Source organism: Somniosus microcephalus, chromosome 19, assembly GCF_052327205.1.
Source record: "Somniosus microcephalus isolate GS21.2 chromosome 19, FLI_Smic_1.0, whole genome shotgun sequence".
NCBI classification, from domain to species: domain Eukaryota; kingdom Metazoa; phylum Chordata; class Chondrichthyes; order Squaliformes; family Somniosidae; genus Somniosus; species Somniosus microcephalus.
In genome coordinates, this window is record NC_141005.1 from 4,957,364 (window position 1) to 4,981,552 (window position 24,189).

Below are 24,189 nucleotides of genomic sequence, written 5' to 3' on the forward strand. Positions count from 1 at the left end.
CCCCCTGTCTAACCCCACTGTCCTCCTGCTCCCCATACCCTTCAATATCCCCCTGTCTAATCCCACTGTCCTCCTGCTCCCCATACCCTTCAATATTCCCCTGTCTAACCCCACTCTCCTCCTGCTCCCCATACCCTTCAATATCCCCCTGTCTAATCCCACTGTCCTCCTGCTCCCCATACCCTTCAATATCCCCCTGTCTAACCCCACTCTCCTGCTCCCCATACCCTTCAATACCCCCCTGTCTAACCCCACTCTCCTGCTCCCCATACCCTTCAATATCCCCCTGTCTAACCCCACTGTCCTCCTGCTCCCCATACCCTTCAATATCCCCCTGTCTAACCCCACTGTCCTCCTGCTCCCCATACCCTTCAATATCCCCCTGTCTAATCCCACTGTCCTCCTGCTCCCCATACCCTTCAATATCCCCCTGTCTAATCCCACTGTCCTCCTGCTCCCCATACCCTTCAATACCCCCCTGTCTAACCCCACTCTCCTGCTCCCCATACCCTTCAATATCCCCCTGTCTAATCCCACTGTCCTCCTGCTCCCCATATTCTTCAATATCCCACTTAGCCTAATCCTCCTGTCCAAATTGCTCCCATACCCTTTAATATTCCTCTTTTTCAAGCAGCTATCTAATTTTCATTGAAAAGAATGCATGGTCTCTGATTCAGCGATCGCTTATAGCTGAGAATTCTGCATGCTAGCTACCCTCTCTGTGCAAACAAAAAATAAGAGCCACTGAACTCCGCTGCATTAGATTGTATGAATTACTTAATCAAAATAAACTGGAAGTTCAAAATGATAAAATACTAACACAGACTAAATGAACTCTCAAAGGCTCCTTTTGGACCCTCATCCATGCTTTTGTTCCTTCCAAACTTGACTATTCCAATGCTTTCCTGGTCGGCCTCCCACCTTACACCCTCTGTAAACCACAGCTCATCCAAAGTTCTGCTGCCCATATCCTAACTCGCACCAAGTCCCGCTTTGCCCATCACCCCCTGTGCTCGCTGACCTACATTGGCTCCCAGATCACCAATGCCTCAATTTTAAAATTCTCATCCTCCTGTTCAAATTGTACCATGGCCTCGCCCCTCCCTATCTCTGTAACTTCTCCAGCCCTACCACTCACCGAGATCTCTGCGTTCCTCCAATTCTGGCCTCGTGCGCAACACCGATTTTCATCGCTCCACCATTGGCAGCCACGTCTTCAGCTGCCTGGGCCCGAAGCTCTGGAATTCCCTCCCTAAACCTCTCTCCTCGTTTAAGACACTCCTTAAAACCTGCCTCTTTGACCAAGCCTGTTCTAATATCTCCTTATGTGGCTCGGTGTCAAATTTTGCTTGATAATCGGTCCTGTGAAACGCCTTGGGACATTTTACTATGTTAAAGATGCTATATAAATGCAAGTTGTTGTTGCTTTTGTACGAAGTATAATCTTAAGTACTCAGTTATTTAATATATTTTTTCTTCCTGTAAACAAGTTCCAAATTTCCATGCCAATTAAATCCTTTACCCAAGCCAATGGAGAATGAAAAAATGTTTCCTTGAAGGCATAATTATTCAGCTTTTCATCTTGTATTACTATCTTCTGATTGATATTTCACATCTGTATATCCGGTAGACGTGAATTGGGGAGACCGGAGAGCTTCCGCTTTGTTTTGGAATGGAGAAGGCTTGTTTCGAGTATTAGTCTGAATGTTTTACTTCACTCTCACAGAAGCTGAGGAAGGAGAGTTGGTGTTCGATTTAAGTAAACTGGGAGCAAGGCGGGTGAACGGAATGGTGAGAAGCATGAAAAGCTTGAACAGAAGCATCTGCCATAATCTCAACTCAGTCATGTAATTGGTATTCTCAATTAAACAGTTGTGTCCTGACAAAAGGGCAGAATAATACTGTTGTTACAAAAGGGATAATTTGAGATAAATTTGCATATGTGCTATTAAATAGAAACATAGAAGATAGGAGCAGGAGTAGGCCATTCCACCCCTCGAGCCTGCTCCGCCATTCAATGCGATCATGGCTGATCATCCAAATTCAGTACCCTGTCCCTGCTTTCTCCCCATATCCCTTGATCCCCTTAGCCTTAAGTAATATATCTAACTCCTTCTTGAATATATTTAATGAATTGGCCTCAACTGTTTTCTGTGGTAGAGAATTCCACAGGTTCACCACTCTCTGGGTGAAGAAATTCCTCCTCATCTCAGTCCTAAATGGCTTACCCCTTATCCTTAGACTGTGACCCCTGGTTCTGGACTCCCCCACCATCGGGAACATCCTTCCTGCATCGAGTCTGTCTAGTCCTGTTAGAATTTTATAATTTCAATGAGATTCCCTCTCATTCTTCTAAACTATAGCGAATATAAGCCTAATCGACCCAATCTCTCTTCATACGTCATTCCTGCCATCCCAGGTATCAGTCTGGCAAATCTTTGCTGCACTCCCCCCATGGCAAGAACATCCTTCCTCAGATAAGGCGACCAAAACTGCACACAATACTCAAGGTGTGGTCTCACCAAGCCCCTGTACAACTGCAGCAAGACATCCTTGCTCCTGTACTCGAAACCTCTCGCTATGAAGGCCAACATACCATTTGCCTTCTTAACCGCCTGCTGCACCTCCATGCTTACCTTCAGCGACTGGTGCACAAGGACACCCAGGTGTCGTTGCACTTCCCCTTTTCCCAATCTATTGCCGTTCAGATAATAATCTGCCTTCCTGTTTTTTGCCACCAAAGTGGATAACCTTGCATTTATCCACATTATACTGCATCTGCCCAATCGCCCAACCTGTCCAAATCGTACTGGAATTTCTCTGCATCCTCCTCACAGCACACACGCCCACCCAGCTTTGTGTCGTCTGCAAACTTGGAGATATTACATCTAGTTCCCTCGTCTAGATCATTAATATATATTGTGAATAACTGGGGTCCTAGCACCGATCCCTGCGGTATCCCACTAGTCACTGCCTTCCACTCGGAAAAAGACCCGTTTATTCCAACTCTTTGCTTCCTGTCTGCCAACCAGTTTTCTATCCAAGTCGGTACCTTACCCCCAATGCCATGTGCTTTAACTTTGCACGCTAGTCTCTTATGCGGGACCTTATAGAAAGCCTTCTGAAAGTCCAAATACACCACATCCGCTGGTTCTCCCTTATCTATTCTACCAGTTACATCCTCAAAAAAATTCCAGTAGATTAGTCAAGCATGATTTACCTTTTGTAAATCCATGTTGACTTTATCTGATCCTGTCACTGTTTTCCAAGTGCACTGTTATTACATCTTTTATAATGGACTCTAGCATTTTCCCCACTACCGATGTCAGGCTTACCGGTCTATAATTCCCCGTTTTCTCTCTACCACCTTCTTTAAATAGTGGGGTTACATTAGCTACCCTCCAATCCATGGGAACTGTTCCAGAATCTATAGAATTTTGGAAGATGACCAGCAATGCATCTACTATTTCTAGGGCCACTTCCTTAAGTACCCTAGGATGTAGATTATCAGGCCCTGGGGATTTATCGGCCTTCAATCCTGTCAATTTCCCTAACACCATTTCTCTACAAATACTGATTTCATTCAGTTCCTCCCTCTCATTAGACCTTATGTTCCTCGACATCTCTGGGAGTTTATTTTTGTCCTCCTTTGTGAAGACAGAACCAAAGTATGTATTTAATTGGTCTGCCATGTCTTTGTTCCCCATTATAAATTCCCCCGATTCTGACTGCAAGGGACCTACGCTTGACTTTACCAATCTTTTTCTCTTCACATATCTATAGAATCTTTTACAGTCAGTTTTTATGTTCCGTGCAAGCTTACTCTCGTACTCTATTTTCCCCCTCTTAATTAATCCCTTTGTCCTCCTTTGCTGAATCCTAAACTGCTCCCAATCCTCAGGTTTGCTGCTTTTTCTGGCCAATTTATATGTCCTCTCCTTGGATCTTATGCTATCCCTAATTTCCCTTGTTAGCCAATGTTGAGTCACCTTTTTGTTTTCTTTTTATGCCAAACAGGGATGAACAAATTCTGTAGTTCATCCATGCAATCTTTAAATGTTTGCCATTGCCTATTCACCATCAACCCTTTAAGTAACATTCTCCAATACATCCTAGCCAAATCGCGCCTCATACCATCTAGTTTCCTTTATTTAAATTCAGTACCCAAGTCTCTGAATCAACTACTTCACTCTCCATCTTAATGAAGAATTCTATCATATTATGATCGCTCCTCCCCAAGGGGCCTCGCAGAACAAGATTGCTAATGAATCCTTTCTCATTACATAATACCCAGTCTAAGATGGCCTGATCTCTAGTTGGTTCCTCGACATATTGGTCCAGGAAACCATCTCTAGGAATTCCTCCTCCACAGTATTGTTACTAATTTGGTTAGACCAATCTATATGTAGATTAAAGTCACCCATGATAACTGCTGTGCCCTTACTGCACGCATCTCTAATTTCCCATTTAATGCCACCCCCAACCTCGGCATTACTGTTTGGGGGTCTGTATACAACTCCCACTAACGTTTTCTGCCCCTTGGTATCTCTCAGCTCTACCCATACAGATTCCACATCATCAGAGCTAATATCCTTCCTTACAATTGTGTTAATCTCTTTAACCAGCAATGCTACCCCACTGCCTTTTCCTTTTTGCCTGTCCTCCCTGAATATTGAATACCGCTGGATGTTGAATTCCCAGCCTTGGTCACCCTGGAGCCATGTCTCCGTAATCCCAATTATATCATATCCGTTTACATCTATTTGCGCAGCTAATTCATCCACCTTATTACGAATGCTCCTCGCATTAAGACACACAGCCTTCAGGCTTGTTTTTTTAACACTCTTAGACCTTTTAAAATTATTGTTTACTGTGGCCATGTTTGATTTACACCCTTGATTTCTCTGCCTTCCACTTTTGCTTTTCTCCTTCCTGTCTTTTGCTTCTATCCTTGGTTCCCTTTCCTCTGTCTCCCTGCACAGGTTCCCAACCCCCTGACATTTTAGTTTAAACCCTCCCCAACAGAACTAGCAAACACTCCCCCTAGGACATCGGTCCTGGTCCTGCCCAGGTGCAAACCGTCCAGTTTGTACTGGTCCCACCTCCCCCAGAACCGGTTCCAATGTCCCAGGAATTTGAATCCCTCCCCCTTGCACCATACTTCTAGTCACGTATTCATCGGAAATATCCTATTTCCACTCTGACTAGCACGTGGCACTGGTAGCAATCCTGAGATTACTACCTTTGAGGTCCTATTTTTTAATTTACCTCCTAACTCCCTATATTCAGCTTTTAGGACCTCATCCCAGTTTTTACCTATATCGTTGGTACCTATATGCACCACAACAACTGGCTGTTCACCCTCCCTCTCCAGAATGCCCTGCAGCCGCTCCGACACATCCTTGACCCTTGCACCAGGGAGGCAACATACCATCCTGGAGTCTCGTTTGCGGCTGCAGAAATGCCTATCTATTCCCCTTACAATAGAATCTCCTATCACTATAACTCCCTCGTTCTTTTTCCTCCCGTCCCGTGCAGCAGAACCACCCACGGTGCCAGGAAGTTGGTTGCTGCTGCCTTCCCCCGATAAGCCATCCTCCCCAACAATATCCAAAGCAGTATATCTGTTTGAGAGGGGGATAGCCACAGGGGACCCCTGCACTACCTTCCTGCGCCTACTACTCTGCCTGGCGGTCACCCATTCCCTTCCTGCCTGTGCAGCCTTTACCTGCGGTGTGACCAACTGATTAAACGTGATATTCATGATGTCCTCAGCATCGCGAATGCTCCAATATGTATCCATTCGCAGCTCCAGCGCCGCAATGCAGTCTGCCAGTAGCTGCAGCTGGATACACTTCCCGCACACATGGTCGTCCGGGACACAGGAAGTGTCCCTGATTTCCCACATAATGCAGGAGGAGCATGCCACGGGGCCGAGCTTTGCTGCCATGACTTACCCTTGAATTAATTTAAATTAAATCAATACCACCAATTATACTGCAATTAAATGATACACTCAAGCGCTCTTGTTTCTTAGCACTACCCGCTACACAACAAAGACCTTAGACACTATAACCACAAAATTAACACCTTCTAAACTTTATAAACTATGAACCTTAACTGTCAAACTATAGAGTTGTATAAATACTCACCCAATCAGCTGCTCCCTCCTGCCCGCATCACGTTTTGAATTGTGACGTGGCTCTGGAACGCCGCCGCTGGTCTGCGAGATTGGTAAGCCTGTGGAAAAAAAGCCCGCAAAAGTGAGTTTAAATACTCACTGAACCTCTGCTCTCACCGCTCCCGACAATGGCCTGTTTTCTGCCTCAAAATCACTATGGCAGAATGAATCACTATGGCAGAATGAATTAACCTTTCATTTCAAGTACAAGAAATTACTTAGCTATATAACCTAAAGTAAAATAGATTTCAACATTGTAAATTAAAATGATTAAAGTTAGTCTCAATTACATTCAGAACAATGTGGTGTTAAAACGTTGAGGCGATGTTGAGATTAATTCCTGTTGAATGTTAAAAAATTACAATTACTTGAAACTACTTTGATTGTGTACTAATTTTTTTAATAAACTGAAATTCAATTGAATACTTTTTCTGTTATTTTAGTACTAATTAGCCTGTATTGTAATACATATTTGGGAATAAGGGTTAAGAGCCTGTAGTTCAGTAGAGTCGTGCTGATGACATCTATGAACATCAGCAAGACTTTCAAATTATATGCGTTCATTCATAGCCAGCTGTTTCTGTTCTGTGCGATATATACTGACTGGTAATTTGGAGAAAGGAGTATTTGCCTCCTTGTTGTTTAATATACAGTTTGTTGCATGTGATTGCAAGGCTGAGCCAGCATGATGTAAACAGAAGTGTAATAAAACCTATTAGATGTTGTAGCGGAAGGTATACGCAGCTAGTTTTGGCCGCAACTCTGTGTGAAACATCTATAAGCAGTGGCACAAGCTAGGTGTTATTCAGGCACGACTGAGTCATGTTGACAGAATATAAATTGAAATGGCCTGAGACACAGTGCAGGATGTGCTGAGACAATTGTACTGGTCTATAGTCCTACTGCAGTAAACCTGTAAAACCTCAGCATTCTGCTAGAATATGAACCTACACCCTTCTCAATAAAAAGCTGCTACAATTTCGAAGTTTTATTTCGAAGTTTTGCTTCTTCTAATTGTCAAGTTAAATAACTGCTTGAAATGTCCGCTGTAGAAAGAAAGTAGCCAAAAATGTAAAGGACAGGTTGCATGGACTAAATGTAGGGGAACATTGTCTATGGTTGACTAAAGGGAGAGTCTGTGGGAAAGTACTTCCTTTTAGCTTTATGTGGCTCATACAATTTAATAAAAATCTCTGACCTGTCGGAAGAACTCTTTGTTTCCGTTGCTTTGCCTGCATCTATACGGGCACTCCCTAGTGTACCACAATCACACTCGTGTTTTTCCTTTATCAGCCTTTTTGTGACCTCTGAGTGAGTGTCAATTAGTGGCAGATTCTGGGGTATTTGTGTTCTGTGCCCATTAAAAACTGGTTTGAGACTTTCCAAACTCAGTTTGTGTGGGACCCATACAGCAGACACTGGAGAATTTTGTCTGCTCTGTCTGGGCTGGATTTGAAGCCAGGTTACAGTAACTCTGAAAAGAATGAAAGACTTGCATTTATATAGCGCCTTTCACGACCACCGGATGTCTCAAAGTGCTTTACAGCCAATGAAGTACTTTTGGAATGTAATCACTGTTGTAATTTAGGAAATGCGGCAGCCAATTTGCGCACAGCAAGCTCCCACAAACAGTGATGTGATAATGACTAGATAATCTGTTTTTGTTATGTTGATTTGAGGGATAAATATTGGCCAGGACATCGGGGATAACTCTTCTGCTCTTCTTCAAACTAGTGTCCTGGGATCTTTTACCTCCACCTGAGTGAGCAGGCTGGCCTCGGCTTAACGTCTCATCCAAAAGACGGCACCTCTGACAGTGCAGCACTCCCTCAGTACTGCACTGGGAGCGTCAGCCTAGATTTATGTGCTCACGTCCCTGGAGTGAGTGGGATCTGAACCCCCAACCTTCTGACTCAGAGGTGAGTGTGCTACCCACTGAGCCACAGCTGACACTGCATTACCTAGTTCCTTGTCGATAGTTGGTGATTGAAGCCATTGATTGGATTGCCTGAGCTGGTCTCAATCCTCCATCTAATTCTACTTGTAAATACTGCAGAATTATGTAAACTAAAGGTAAGTGATGAGCAGTGGGATATGATTTGTATCCTGCTGGTAGGCTCACCTGATGATTCACAAGTAATGAAGTCACAAGTGAGTCCTGGTAATTGGATCCCATGACTCATTATCAAGTAATTCAAATAACATTGAGCTATCCAGTCAGTCCCACTCCCCCGCTCTTTCTCAATATCCCTGCAATTTTTTCTCCTTCAAGTATTTATCCAATTCCCTTTTGAAGGCTACTATTGTATCTGCCTCCACCGCCCTATCAGGCAGCGCATTCGAAATCCTAACCACTCGCTGCGTTAAAAAGTTTTTCCTCATGTCGCCTCTGGTTCTTTTGCCAATCACCTTAAATCTGAGCCCTCTGGTTATCGACCCTTCAGCCATTGGAAACAGTTTCTCTTCATTTACTCTATCTAAACCCTTCATGATTTTAAACACCTCTTTAAGCTCATCCCACCAATGCATTAAAAAAGAAAAGCAGCAAATGTTTATTTGTTCGTACGATGTGGGTGTCGCTGGCAAGGCCAGCATTTATTGCCCATCCCTAAACATTTTATAAACTGAATTCAGATTCTCAAACTGCCATGGTGGGCTTTGAACTCTCATTCTCTATTATTAGTCCAGTAACATAACCACTACACTACCATACTCCATGTGATGCTCCTCAAGTAAAAGAACACCTGAATATTCCAGAAGGAGGGAGTGGACACGGAGCAAGAATTTGGAGTGGGAAACACCAAAAGCACAATCAGAAAGATAGATTTTTAGGAGGCTTTTGAAAACTGGATGAGGGCCAGAGAAATGGCTTTGGAGAGAATTCTACAGGACAGGGTATCATTGGGCTGCCTGTGTCCCAGCAAATAGCCCAAGTCACTCCGAGGCCTGGGCCCATTGGTAGGTCAACCTCTCCAGCTATGTCCCAGTCCGCTGCAGGGAATGTCTGGATAGGATTACCAGCAAAGGCAAGGGACATGTGGCAATCTAGAGTCTGAGGAATGGGGCTGCAGGCTGGGACTTGTGCTCGGAGAAGATTACATTAATGGGATGTGCAGAGCTGTGAAATGACTTAGAAAAGAGGTTGAGGAATTGTCAACATTTATACGGCGGGATGGTCGGTAACCACAGGACACAGATTTAAGGTAATTGGCAAAGGAACCAGAGGAGAAATGAGGAAATATATCCAAGTTTGCTGATGATACAAAGGTTTGTGGGAATGCAAGTTGTGAGGAGGATGCAAGGAGGCTTCAAGGGGATATAGACAGGCTAAGTGAGTGGGCAAGAACATGGCAAATGAAATATAATGTGGAGAAATGCGAAGTTATCCACTTTGGTAGGAAAAATAGAAAATCGTGAGAGATTGGGAAATGTTGGTGTTCAGAGGGACCTGGGTGTCCTTGTACACGAATCACTGAAAGTTAACATGCAGGTACAGCAAGCAATTAGGAAAGCAAATGGTATGTTGGTCTTTATTACAAGAGGATTTGAGTATAAGAGTAAAGACGTCTTACTGCAATTATATAGGGCCCTGGTGAGACCACAGCGAAGGTTCACCAGACTGGTTCCTGGGATGGGGGGATTGTCCTATGAGGAGAGATTGAGTAGACTAGGCCTATATTCTCTAGAGTTTAGAAGAATGAGAGGTGATCTCATTGAAACATACAAAATTCTCACAGGCCTTGATAGGGTAGATGCAGGGAGGATGTTTCCCCTGGCTGGGAAGTCTAGAACCAGGGGTCACAGTCTCAGAATAAAGGGTTGACCATTTAGGACCGAGATGAGGAGAAATTTCTTCACTCAGAGGGTGATGAATCTTTGAAATTCTCTACCCCAGAGGGCTGTGGAGGCTCAGTCGTTGAGTATATTCAAGACAGAGATCGATAGATTTTTGAATATTATGGGAATCGAGGGATATGGGGATAGTGCAGGAAAGTGGAGTTGAGGTAGAAGATCAGCTATGATATTGAATGGTGGAGCAGGCTCGAGGGCCAAATGGCCTACTCCTGCTCCTATTTCTTATGTTCTTATGAAATATTTTTTACACAGTGAGAATAATCTGGAATGTGCTGCCTGAAAGGGCAGTGGAAGCAGATTCAGTAGTAACTTTCAAAAGGGAATTGGATAAATGCTTGAAGGGGAGACAATTGCAGGGCTATGGGGAAAAAGCAGGGGAGTGGGACTAATTGGAGAGCTCTTTCTGAGAGCCAGCACAGGCAGGATGGGCCAAATGGCCTTCCTCTGTGCTATAAGATTCTATGTTTAAACATTAAGGGAAAAAAAGGACAGAAAAATACCATCTGATCCATCAAGACTTTTTGGGCTGGACATGATGCAGCCATGGTGCCCCCTTCTCCCTAGTCAAGCACTCTCCTGGGACAGGTGAAGAAACCTGTGACCAGTTGAAGTCTAGTTGCTGGAGCTGAGGGAGCCAGTGCGGCTGGGCGGGGATGGCAATGAGTGGGTCTGAGGGCCACCGAGTTCTGGGTTGGCTGAGGTCTGTGACAGGTGGATGTGCAGATTGCAGTGAGGAGACTGTTGAAGAAACTGATCGTTAAGACGGCCTTGGCAGTGAGGCCATTCAGGTAGACGTGAAGTAGAAAGTTCAGCTCTGGGTCAAACGGTACGCTGAGTTTGCCTCTCACTTACTTAGCCTCAGAGGTTGTTGAACTCTGGATCATCCGAATATAATACAGTCCCTTTATTTAACAACAATTTGCATTTATATAGTGCCTTTAACGTAGTAAAACATCCCAAGGCGCTTCACAGGAGCGTTATCGAACAAAATTTGACACTGAGCCACATAAGATATTAGGACAGGTGAGGTAGGTTTTAAGGAGTAAGGAGAGGCGGAGAGGTTTAGGAAGGGAATTCCAGAGTTTAGGACCGCGGTAGCTGAAGGCACGGTCGCCAATGGTGGCGCGATTAGAATCATAGAAATTTACAGCACAGAAGGAGGCCATTCGGCCCATCGTGTCTGTGCCGGCCGACAAAGAGCTACCCAGCCTAATCCCACTTTCCGGCTCTTGGTCCGTAGCCTTGCAGTTCATGACATCTCAAGTGCATATCCAAGTACTTCTTAAATGCGATGAGGGATTCTGCCTCTACCATCCTTTCAGGCAGTGAGTTCCAGACCCCCACCACCCTCTGGGTGAAAAAAAATTCTCAATTCCCCTCTAATCCTTCTACCAGTTATTTTAAATCTATGCTCCCTGGTTATTGACCTCTCTGCTAAGGAAAATAGATCCTTCCTATCCACTGGATCTAGGCCCCTCATAATTTTATACACCTCAATTAAATCTCCCCTCAGCCTCCTCTGTTCTAAAGAAAACAACCCCAGCCTATCTAATCTTCCCTCATAACTAAAATTCTCCAGTTCTGGCAACCACCTCATAAATCTCCATCTGTACCCTCTCTAGCGCAATCACATCTTTCCTGTTACATGGAGACCAGAACTGTACGCAGTATTCTAGTTGTGGCCTAACTAGTGTTTTATACAGTTCTAGCATAACCTCCCTGCTCTTATGTTCTGTGTGTCAGCTAATAAAGGAAAGTATCCTGTATGCCTTCTTAACCACATAATGCTGCTGCTTGCGAAAATGCAGCCCAGTGGCCCTGTTTATAAGATTTCTTATTATGGGCCTGGAATTCGGTCATAGCTCCACCATTTAATCCTAGAGATGGCCGAACAGCACCTCAAAAATGTGGCCTCACGGTTTCCACTAAATTTATTGAAACCCACAATAAAGGCAACCAATTAGCTTCTGAATGAATGGTACACATGCTAACACCAAATTTCCTAAACCAAGAATTTCATAATCAGTCAGGGAAAGAAAAACGGCATTAGAGCAGAACCCACCACCTTGACCATCACTGCACCTTCCCCCCCCCCCCCCTGCCCCGGTTAATTGCTTCCCTGAAGCCAATGACTCGTGCTGGGTTTTATTCCACAGGCACCAGTCACCCTTTAGTATCTCACCCACGTTGGTATTATTCAGGCATCATTGACAGCAAGTCCCGGGAGGCTATCCAACGGTGGAGGACATCGCAGCTAAACTTCTAATCCTTACCCGGTGTCACCCACACACTCGCACTGTCTACCAGGAGGTTTGTTGGACAGAAATTGCCAGCGGGAATCCTAGCCAATTGTTTCCTTCCATAATTCCGGGGCGTTCCTAAACATTTCTAGTGCCCCACTGCTGCCTCAGTTGAGATCAGCTAGCTTAGCACAGACCAGGGATCAAACCTGGAACCTTGCACGTCTGCACAGCTCAGAGATGGTGGCCGTATCATTCAGCCTTCAGGGAAGCTCTTATGTATATGTTTCTTTTGAAGCAACTGAACATCGATGTTAAATGTTAAACTGCCAAGTTAATTTGTATTTAAAATGCAGCATATCATTACAATAAAATGATTGGCTGTTACCATAATGAGGAGCAAGTGAATGAATTCAATATATCTCTGAGGGTTGTAGGGTTGGGGGAGGTTACAAAGATAGGGAAATGCAAGGCCATGGAGGGATTTGAAAACCAGGATGACAATTTTAAAATTGAGGCGTTGCTCAACCAGGAGCCAATATATGTCAGCGAGCACAGGGGTGATGGGTGAACGGGACTTGGAGCGAGCTAGGATACGGGCAGCGAGCACAGGGGTGATGGGTGAAGCGGACTTGGAGCGAGCTAGGATACGGGCAGCGAGCACAGGGGTGATGGGTGAACGGGACTTGGAGCGAGCTAGGATACGGGCAGCGAGCACAGGGGTGATGGGTGAACTGGACTTGGAGCGAGCTGGGATACGGGGCAGTGAGCACAGGGGGTGATGGGTGAAGCGGACTTGGAGCGAGCTAGGATACGGGCAGCGAGCACAGGGGTGATGGGTGAACTGGACTTGGAGCGAGCTAGGATACGGGCAGCGAGCACAGGGGTGATGGGTGAACCGGACTTGGAGCGAGCTAGGATACGGGCAGCGAGCACAGGGGTGATGGGTGAACGGGACTTGGAGCGAGCTAGGATACGGGCAGCGAGCACAGGGGTGATGGGTGAACTGGACTTGGAGCGAGCTAGGATACGGGCAGCGAGCACAGGGGTGATGGGTGAACGGGACTTGGAGCGAGCTAGGATACGGGGCAGCAGAGCTTTGGATGAGCTCAAGTTTATGAAGGGTGGAAAATGGGAGGCCGGCCAGGAGATTGTTGGAATAGTCAAATCTAGAGGTAACAGAATTTAAATCCCAATGAGCTTTTGCTGAAAGTACATGGTTGAAGTGCCCATTCATCCATTTCACATGATGAACCACAATTAAAGGTCAGGCGGGATTGTAAATGTTTTTTATTGAGCCAGCACTTTCTGTACAGGCGCTGCTGATCGAATGCAGCTTAAACAGAACCTTGTGTAACCTAAATAGCCCATTTATGAGACAGCCTTTTCAGTAAAGAGCTTATACAGGGCTCTGTGTAAAGTACTTGTGCTGCAGGGCTTGAATGAGCTTAACTTGTAATAATATTTATTTGAATTTAACAAACTGCAGAACAGACTTTGTTTAGCTACCAATTGTTTTCTTTTCCTATCCTTGCTATGTCCTGTTGAGGTCACTCATTGCTTCCTCATTTCTCCACGCCACCTCGCTCTGAAACGTTGGGCTGTGACAGTCTCTGTCAATACCAATTACTAACGGACAATTTCGCAGGCCAAATCTTTTACTGCAAGTTTTGCCAAAGCACAAACTATGTTACAGTATTTATTCGGAGCAGATACTATGATACTTTATGATCCATTACAAAGAAAAACGATTAAATGGAGGGTCTTAATCAGGCACTTCTACATCTACTGTGGCAAACCTTGGCTCAGCTGTAGCACTCTCTCCTCCGAGTCAAGCTCCACTCCAGCAACTTGGGCACATAATCCAGGCTGACACTCCCAGTGCACTGTTGGAGGTGACGTCTTTCAGATGAGACATTAAACCGTGGACCTGTCTGCCCCCTCAGGTGGATGTAAAAAGATTCCATGGCACTATTTGAAGAAAAGCAGGGGAGTTCGCCCAGTGTCCTGAGCAACATCACTGAAACAGAATATCTGGCCATTTATCTCATTGCTGTTTGTGGGACCATGCTGTGTGCAAATTGGCTGCCACATTTTCTACATTACAATAGTGACCACACTTCATGGAATAAATACTCCGTTGGCTGTAAAGTGCTTTGGGACATCCTGAAGGTGTGAACGGTGCTATGGAAATGCAAGTTTGCTCGTTCGTGCTTTCAAAATAAAGATCCACTTGCCAAGATGGAGCACGTAAATGTTTAAAGGGAAGTCGAATCCATTGCTGAAGGAACCTTATGAGTGCATTACAGGTAGACTACCTTTTATCCGAACTTCCGAAAACCGAAACCCTCTAAAAACCGAAGGTTTTTTCGTTCAGCGTAAGTCGTGCGCACAACATGACCAGAGTGGCGCACGACTTAGGCTGAGCAGAGGGTCAGCGTAAGTCGTGCGCACGACCCCGACCCCCGCCAACGACCTCCCGCCGACCCCCCCGCGGACCCCGACTCCCGCCGACCCCCCCCGCGGACCCCCACTGCCGACCCCGACGACCCCCCCCCCCCCGCCGACCCTGACCCCTGCTAACGCACCCCCGACAAATTTCCCAGTCTTATAAAATACCTTCCGAAATCCGAAATTTTCCGAAAACCGAAACACGGCTGGTCCCGAGGTTTTCGGATAAAGGATAGTCTACCTGTACTAAGGAAGAATTTGTGCAGTGCACACATGCTCGCTCTGACTCTGCTGCATCACCCTGGTGTGTCTATAAAGCACAGTGATTGAGTGTTAAAACACTCAGGAAGGAAAAACTCAACTCACTAAAAATTCTAAAAATAACTGTTTAATTATTTAATTCCTTTTCCAATCTTCCCTCTGATTGCTTCTCTTTAGCCTTCCTCTCTCAACATCAACAGCTCCTGGTGTAATATACTTCCACAGGTGACACCAGTTCTCCAGTACCTCAGCTACATGACCACTCTTGATGAATGAGCTTGGGCGGTGAGGATCATCAGGCTAGTCAACCAGAACTGAGTTAGATCCTGTTTTTTCTTAGCATCCGCTCACACACACTGCCAACAGTAGTCACTGGATAGCGATGAATAGCAGGACTCCTGGTTGATTTTCTGTTGCCAAGCTCAAGGTCTGAGCGAGTGGACCTGCAGGAGGAACGGAGTCGGAGACCGGGGATAAAGGCAGCGTGGAGCAGAGGCCTGGGAGTCTGAGTGAGCGGCCTACCTGCGAGGGAGACAGTCGGCAAGCGACACAACGAAGGAGTGACGCCAGAATTCAAAAGTGTCGCTGGCACAGGAAGCTGAGAGAGGTGCGTATAGGGTGAGTATTTGTGGTAAGTTTTTTTTTGTTTTGTTTGAGTATATTTCTGCTAAGTAGATCATAGCCTATGTAATAGAGGGAGGTGCTGATTGGTGGGTAGCTGTTGATTGTTTCTTGTTCAGTTTTAAGTTTATTTCTGCTAAATTATCTCCATAGTCTGATAAATAGAGGCATGGCAGGGCAGCTCAGTCCCGTGATTTGCACATCCTGTGCCATGTGGGATATCCTGGATGCTTCTTGCGGCCTGGACGACCACGTGTGCAGGAAGTGTTGCCAACTGCAGCAACTCGAGCTCTGGGTTTCGGAGCTTGAGCAGCAGCTGGAGTCACTACAGTGCATCCGCGAGGCTGAGAAATACTTGGAAAGCACGTTTCTAGAAGTGGTCACCCCGCAGCCTTAGAATGAGCAGGCAGAGAGGGAATGGATGACTGCCAGATGGAGAAGGAGGACCAGGCAGGTAGGGCAGGAATCCCCAGAGTGCATCTCGCTCGCTAACCGGTTCACAGTTCTGGAAACTGGTGGGGGTGATGGCTCCTCTGGGGATAGCAGCCAGAGCCAAGGCCACGGCACCATGGGTGGCTCAGCTGCATAGGGGGGGAGGAAGAAGAGTGGAAGAGCAATAGTGATCGGGATTCATTGGTTAGGGGAACAGATGGGCGTTACTGTGGACGCAGACGTGACTCCAGGATGGTATGTTGCCTCCCTGGTGCCAGGGTCAAGGATGTCACTGAGCGGCTGCAGGACACTCTGAGGAGGGAGGGTGAACAGCCAGAGGTCGTTGTCCATATCGGTACCAACGACATAGGCAGAAAGAGGGTTGAAGTCCTGCAGGCAGACTATAGGGAGCTAAGGAAGAGATTAAAAAGCAGGACCTCAAAGGTAGCAATCTCTGGATTCCTCCCGGTGCCACGTGCTAGTGAGTACAGGAATGGGAGGATAGAACAGATGAATGCGTGGCTGGAGAGATGGTGCAGGAGGGAGGGCTTTAGATTCCTGAGGCATTGGGACCATTTCTGGGGAAGGTGGGACCTGTACAAGCCGGACTGGTTACACCTCAACAGAGCCGGGACCAATATTCTCGCGGGGAGGTTTGCTAGTGCTGTTGGGGAGGGTTTAAACTAGCTTGGCAGGGGGATGGACACCAGCATATAGAAGTAGAAAAGAGGAAGAAGGTGCATAAAAGAGTGAGTGTGTTGGATAGTACTAGAGAAGATAGTACCAGAGGCAGAAGTAGTACCATATTAGATAGGAGCAGACTAAGAAAGACTATGAAAAATTCAAAAATGGGTTTAGAATGCATGTACGTAAATGCACAAAGTGTGGTGAATAAGGTTGGTGAGCTACAAGCACAAATAGCCATGGGGCACTATGGTGTTGTGGCAATAATGGAAACGTGGCTTAAAAACGGTGAGGACTGGGCACTTAATATTCAAGGGTACAAGGTGTTCAGAAAAGATAGGGAAGGAAGGAAGCAGGGTGGGGTGGCAGCGCTGATTAAGGAAGACATTGTAGTGTTGGAAAGGGAGGATGTTCTTGAGGGACAGAATCCATTTGGTTAGAGTTGAGGAGCAAAAAGGGTACGATCACGCTATGGGGGGGTATTCTACGGGCCTCCAAATAGTGAGAGGGAGGCAGAGGAGCAAATCTGCAGGGAAATCGCAGAGATAGGCAAGAGCTATAGAGTGGTGATATTGGGGGACTTTAATTACCCAAAATCGATTGGGATAATGCTAGGGTAAAGGGAAAGGAGGGGGAGGAATTTCTGAAATGTGTTCAGCAGAATTTCCGTGACCAGTATGTTCTTGGCCCAACTAGGAAGGAGGCATTGCTGGATCTGGTGCTGGGGAATGAGGTGGGCCAGGTCGACCAAGTGTCTGTGGGAGAACACTTGGGTATGAGTGATCATCGTCTCATCGAAACCTATAAAATTCTGTCAGGCCTGGACAGACTAGATGCAGGAAGGATGTTTCGGATGGCCGGGAGTCCAGAACCAGGGGTCACAGTCTAAGGATAAGGGGTAAGCCATTTAGGACTGAAATGAGGAGGAACTTCTTCACCCAGAGAGTGGTGAACCTGTGGAATTCTCTGCCACAGAGGGCGGTGGAGGCCAGTTCATTAAATATATTCAAGAAAGAGTTGGATATATTTCTTGAGGCTAAAGGGATCAAGGGATATGGGGAGAAGGCAGGGACAGGGTACTGAATTTGGATGATCAGCCATGATCTCGTTGAATGGCGGAGCAGGCTCGAATGGCCTACTCCTGCTCCTATCTTCTATGTTTCTATAAGATTTAGATTAGCAATGGAGAGGAGCAAGGAACAATCTAGAGTGGAACTTCTAAACTGGAATAGGGCTAACTTCAATGGGATGCGAAAGGATCTAAGCCAGAGTAAAATGGAACCAAAGACTGACCGGAGAAACTGTAACGGAACAATGGGAGATCTTTAAAGAGGAGATTTTCCAAGTACAGGCTAGGTACATTCCAACAAGAGGGAAGGGTAAGGGAACCAAGGGCTCCTTGGATGACAAGGGAGATAGAGAAGATGATGAAACAAAAAAAAGAGGGTGTATGATGAATGTCAGGTGAATTCTTAAGGGAGAACCAGACCAAATAAAATGGGCTGGATTTTCATTTAGGAGGCGGGACTACAACTTTTGGGGTTGTCGTCCCGCCTCCATTGAGTTCTAGCCAACCCACGCGATTTTGACTTGATTGACTTTGTTGAGCCCGCCCAGCGGCCTCAGCAGGCCAATTAAGGGCCACCCGGCAACAGGTGACGTCACAGATTGATATTTCATCTGTCAAGAGCTTTTGACAGATGAAATATCAGCGTTTGACAGCTGTTTGAAGCTGTCACTGACAATCTGTACTCCAGGTTAATTCCTTCCTCTCAGGATGATTTAGAGATCTCCTCGGAACAGAAAGCAGAGGCTACAGATTTTGACAGCTGGCGGCCATTCTGCTTTCTGTGCCGGTGAGATGAGGGACTCCCGAGACCTGAAGGAAGGGAGGCTGTAAAGGTAATTAAAGGTTAGTAGAACTTCTTTAAGCACTTTACACAGCCCAAACACACGTACCTCTGCACTCATGCACCCATCACGCACCTGAACACCGGACATTTCGACCCCTCCAAGCCCTTCATTCTGACAGCCCGCCTCGCTAACTTGGCGTGGTTTGGAGCCGTCGGAAATCCCACATTTCAACAATGAAAATAGGGATTAGGCTAAAAACAGCCTGTTAACAGGCAGTTAATTGGCACTAATCCCCTTCCTGCCTCGGGGAGGCGGGTCCCAGTGCGGTGCAGGTACCCGCCTCCTTTGAAACTGGCATGGAGGCGGGATGGGGTCGGGACCCCCGATTTCGGGATTTTAAACCCCCACACGCCTCCAATCCCGACTCCACGGCCCAATGAAAATCCAGCCCAATAAGTTGAGAGGGGAAGTGAAGATGAAAATAAGATTAGCAAAGAGAGAATATGAGAGTAGAATGGCGGTTAACATAAAAGGGAACCCAAAAATCTTCTACCGCCATGTAAACAGTAACCGAGTAGTAAGAGGCGGGTTGGGGCCTATGAGGGACAAAGAAAGTGATGTATGCTTAGAGGAGCAGGGCAAGGCTAGAATACTCGATGAGTGCTTTGTATCGGTGTTTACTAAGGAGGTGGATGCTGCCAAAATATCCGTAGAAGTGGAAAAGGTAGAAGCAATGGAAGGGGTGAAAATTGATAGACAGGATGTACTAGAAAGGCTGGGTAAGTCATTGGTCCAGATGGCTTACATCCCAGGTTGCTAAGGGAATTAGGGGAGGAGATAGCGGAAGGGCTTGCCATAATTTTCCTATCTTCCCTAGATGCGGGGAAGGTGCCTGAGGATTGGAAAGTGGCAAATGTGACACCATTGTTCAAGAAAGGGTGTAAGGACAATCCTAGTAACTACAGGCGGGTCAGTTTAACATCAGTGGTGGGTAAAGTTTTAGAGACAATAATCAAGGAAAACATTAACGGGCACTTGGAGAGGTTTAAGCTAGTTAAGGAGAACCAACACGGATTTGTAAAAGGCAGATTGTGTTTGACTAATCTAATTGAATTTTTCGAAGTAACAGGGAGGATTGATGAAGGGAATGCAATGGATGTTGTCTACATGGATTTTCGGAAGGCGTTTGACAAAGTATCACATAGAAAGCTGGTTAACAAAATTGAGGCTCATGGAATAGGTGGGTCAGTGGCAGCTTGGATAAGGAATTGGCTTAAGGACAGGAAACAGCGAGTTGTGGTAAATGGCTGTTTTTCAGACTGGAGGATGGTAGACAGTGGTGTTCCCCAAGGGTCAGTGCTGGGACCACTGCTTTTTTTTATATATATAAATGACCTGGATATTGGAATACAGAGTAGAATTTCTAAATTTGCCGATGACACCAAACTTGGGGGTATGGCAAACAGCAATGATACTAATCGACTGCAACAGGACATAGAAAGGCTAGCAGAATGGGCAGACAAGTGGCAGATGGAATTTAATACAGAGAATTGTGAGGCATTTTGACAGAAGGAACAGGGAGAGGCAATATACACTTAATGGCACAGTTTTAAAGAGTGTGCAGGGACAGAGGGACCTGGGAGTTAATGTGCATAGGTCCCTGAAGGTGGCAGGACATATTGAGAGAATGGTTAGCAAAGCATTTGGGATCTTGGGCTTCATAAATAGAGGCATTGAGTACAAAAGTAGAGAAGTTATGCTGAACCTTTATAAAGCACTGGTTAGGCCACAACTAGAGTATTGCGTCCAGTTCTGGTCACCACACTTTAGGAAGGATGTGAAGGCATTTGAGAGGGTGCAGAGGAGATTTACCAGAATGGTTCCGCGGATGGGGGATCTTAGCTACAAGGACAGATTGGAGAAGCTGGATTTGCTTTCATTAGAGCAAAGGAGGTTGAGGGGTGATTTGATAGAGGTGTACAAGATTATGACGGGTGTGGATAGGCTAGACGGGGAAAGGCTGTTCCCATTAGTTGATGGTACAAGAGCTAGAGGTCACACATTTAAGGTTTTGGGCAAGAGATACAGGGGGGATGTGAGGAAAAACTTTTTCACACAGTGAGTGGTGAGGACCTGGAACTCGCTGCCGACGGAAGTGGTGGAAGCGGAGACACTCACTGTTTTCAAGGGGAGACTGGATAGGCACTTGAGGGGAATAAACTTGCAGGGCTACGGGGATCGAGCGGGGGAATGGGACTGACTGGATTGCTCTCCAGAGAGCTGGCACGGACTCAATTGGCCAAATGGCCTCCTCCTGTGCCATTATGACTCTCTAACTTTATGACTATGACACTGAAGCCACTGTTGGCATCTGCACTGCTGCTGTGATTGAGCGGAGTTAATTCAGCTTCAGAACCCGAGACCTCCTGCCCATGCAGGGTGCACTGCTACACAGTGACTCGGGTTCAACAAAGTACCATAAGGAGAGAATGAGGAGGGTAAAAAGCGAAATAATAACACCAAAACAATAGAATAAAAGTAGCAGAGGCACAGAGATAAATGAGTTGGAGGACCATCCAATACCCATTGAAAATGTATTTTTTGGCTGCCTCATGAAACCCGCTTCCAGATTAGAGGAAGAGATTCCTTATTTCCCAATAGGAAAGTGCCTACGTAGTACTGAAGACCTCAGTAGTGAAGTGGGGAGTTTCTTGGGTGGGAATTGTGGCTATTAGAGTGCAGCATGTGCCCTCTGCTGCCCCTGTGTCCAATTGGTGTGATGATGGGGTGGGGAAGGGAAACACTGAAGGAGAACAGGTACAATAAAATGTCGGACAAGTTAATGTTTCAGGTGTGTTGGCACAGAGACAAGGGGCCGAATGCCCTCCTGTGCTGTATCATTCTATGATAAAGTTCTTAGTATTGCAGGAATAAAAAGCAAAAAAAACGCTAATGTAAAACAGAAAGCATTAGTATCATTTTTAATGTCAATATTTTTAAAGTTCAAAGAAATCTTTAAGAAAGTTCAGCACATCCTCTGACTCACCATTAAATATACCGCAGGAGATTTGCTTGTACAAAAATAAACGGGTCGAAAGGATAGCTATTTATTGATGTTGAGCTTTTAGTTTGTTCAGACGTAATTGTGTCTAGTGTGGTACTTAATGTGTGAAAAGCAATAAAAACAACTGCAAATGGAAATCTCAAGTCAAACATACAGCAGGCCCCTGAGTGTCTCTTTCCTCTCGCATTTTCTGTTTATGCTTGGAGCTTGCTCGTAACATTTTAAATTAGAAGGTATGTGTCCAGTAAGTGGAGATTGTGGGTGAGGTTAATTCTGTCCCTGCAGCTGACGTACTAAGAGCTCGGTAAAGATTCGATTTGGAGAATAGGTACAGATCATGTCAAAATTTAATAAAAACTGTTTGAAAATGTCCATATTTTTTTTTTTACTGTGCTTATGATTTAATTAGGTTGTATTCCCTAGAATTTAGAAGGTTAAGGGGTGATCTGACCGAAGTTTTCAGGATATTGAGGGGAACAGATAGGGTAGATAGAGAGAAACTATTTCCGCTGGTTGGGGATTCTGGGACTAGGGGGCAGAGTCTAAAAATTAGAGCCAGACCTTTCAGAATTGAATTAGGAAACACTTTTACACACAAATTGTGATAGAAGTTTGGAGCTCTCTTCTGCAAATGACAATTGATGCTTGATCAATTAATTTTATGTAGGATTAGATAGATAGGATATACAGCACACAAACAGGCCATTCAGCCCAACCTGTCCATGCCGGCGTTTATGCTCCACTTGAGTCTCCTCCTGTCTTTCCTCATCTAACACTGTCAGTATAACCCTTCGCCCTCATATGCTTATCTAGCCTCCCCTTAAATGCATCTATACTATTTGCCTCAACTACTCCCTGTGGTAGCGAGTTCCACATTCTCACATTCTTCTTCTTCTTCGGCAGTCCCTCGGAACTGCTTCCACATTAAAAATGAGTTCTCAGGTGACTGATGAGTCCAATGCGGGACCTACAGTCTCTGTCACAGGTGGAACAGACGGTGGTTGAAGGGGCGGGTGGGTGGGGTGCTTGGGTTGACGTGCGCTCCTTGCGCTGCCTGCGCTTGGCTTCCGCTTGCTCCCGGCGAAGAGACTCGAGGTGTTCGGCGCATTCCCGGATGCTTCTCCTCTACTTTGTGCGGTCTTGGGCCAGGGATTCCCAGGTGTCGTGGGGATGTTACACTTTTTCAAGGAGGCTTTGAGGGTGTCCTTGAAGCGTTCCCTTTGCCCACCTGGTGCTCTGTTGCTGTGCCGGAGCTCCGAGTAGAGCGCTTATTTTGGGAGTCTCGTATCGGGCATGCGGACAATGTGACCCGCCCATCGGAGCTGATCGAGCGTGGTCAAAGCTTCGATGCTGGGGATGTTGGCCTGAGCAAGAACAACGACGTTGGTGCGCCTATCCTGCCAGTGAGTTTGCAGGATGTTGTGGAGGCAGTGTTGGTGGTACCTCTCCAGTGCTTTGAGGTGCCTGCTGTACATGGTCCATGTCTCTGAGGCATACAGCAGGGCGGGTATCACTGTTGCTCTGTAGACCATGAGCTTAGTGCCGGGTTTGAGGTCCCAGTCTTCAAACACTCTCTTCCTCAGGCGACCAAAGGCTGCACTGGCACACTGAAGGCGGTGTTGGACTTCGTCATCGACGTCTGCCCTTGTTGACAGTAGGCTCCCAAGGTATGGAAAGTGGTCCATGTTGTCCAAGGCCTTGTCGTGGATTTTGATAATCGGGGGGCAGTACTGTGTGGCGGGGGCAGGTTGGTAGAGGACCTTTGTCTTACAGATGTTTAGTGTAAGGCCCATGCTCTCGTACGCTTCGGTGAAGGTGTTGACGATGGTTTGGAGTTCGACCTCCGAGTGTGCGCAGACGCAAGTGTCGTCTGCATACTGTAATTCGACGACAGAGGATGGGACGACCTTGGATCTGGACTGGAGGCGACCACTCTCTGGGTAAAGAGGTTTCTTCTGAATTCCCCATTTGATTTCTTGGTGACTATCTTATATTGACGGCCTCTAGTTATGCTATTCCCCACAAGTGGAAACATTCTGTATCTACTCAGTCAAAACCTTTCATAATTTTAAAGACCTCTATTAGGTCACCCCTCAGCCTTTTTCAAAGCGAAAAGAGACCCAGCATGTTCATCCTTTCCTGATATGTATACCCTCGCATTTCTGGTATCATCCTTGTAAATCTTCTCTGAACCCTCTCCAGTGCCTCTATATCCTTTTTATAATATGGCTACCAGAATTGTACACAGTGCTCCAAGTGTCGTCTAACCAAGGTTCGATACAAGTTTAGCATAACTTCACTACTTTTCAACACAATAGCAAAATACTGCGGATGCTGGAAATCAGAAATAACAGCAGAAAATGCTGGAAGCACTCAGCAGGTCAGGCAGCATCGTGGAGAGAGAAACAGAGTTAACATTTCAGGTCGATGACCCTTCATCAGAACTGGAAAAGGTTACTTCTCTAACCTTTTCCAGTTCTGACGAAGGATCATCGACCGGAATCGTTAACTCTGTTTCTCTCTCAGCAGGTCGGGCAGCATCGTGG

The 24,189-nt window shown here is 46.0% G+C and overlaps 1 protein-coding gene across 6 annotated transcripts in view; it reads left to right on the forward strand.

Moving 5' to 3' along the window:
• Positions 1-24,189, forward strand: part of pitpnm2 (phosphatidylinositol transfer protein, membrane-associated 2) — a 395,812-nt gene that overhangs the window by 212,721 nt on the left and 158,902 nt on the right. The gene's annotated exons all lie outside the window — the stretch shown is intronic.